The sequence below is a fragment of the Bison bison genome, unplaced genomic scaffold (genome assembly GCF_000754665.1).
Source record: "Bison bison bison isolate TAMUID 2011002044 unplaced genomic scaffold, Bison_UMD1.0 scf7180017864324, whole genome shotgun sequence".
Lineage (NCBI taxonomy): Eukaryota > Metazoa > Chordata > Mammalia > Artiodactyla > Bovidae > Bison > Bison bison.
In genome coordinates this window covers 397,408-397,987 of record NW_011494896.1, presented here as the reverse complement: position 1 = coordinate 397,987, position 580 = coordinate 397,408, and positions in this window count along the sequence as shown.

Genomic DNA, 580 nt, shown 5'->3' with positions numbered 1-580 from the left:
CTCCTGAAGATAGGGTATGCAGAGAGCCCAGGTTGAGCTCCCTCCTGTAGCAAGGAGGCCTCACTAGCTATGCTGAGCTTGCAGAGTGCTACTTCCATAATCAAAGGCCAAATGGGCAGCTGGATATGGAGGGTCATAGGTTCAAGACCTGAGATAGTCTATATTTCCAGGCAAGTCCAGCATGTACCCACAATTGCTACACTAAGGGCATACAGCACTGGGCAAAGGTGTGCGGCCCCTTGTATTAGAATCCCATGAAACCAATGGCCATCACTGATGAGAAAGGCACTCCAAGATACATGAGAGAAGGTTGCCAAAGCTTGCACAGTGAATAAGTCTCAGGGGCACTAATAGCAGTGCCTCTTCTATGGCAATTCAGGCAGATTTTAGAATATTTTGACACATGGAGCCTCATTCAAGGTGGACTCTTTGGAAGCTACCAAGCAAAAAATTGTGTATATGAGGAAATGTTGCCTCTAGAATGTAAAACTGTCTAAAATGTGTTGGGTTTGTTTTAACAGTATGGGTAAAGACTAAAAGATGTTTCTCAACACAATCAAGATTAGAGCAGTCCTGTACT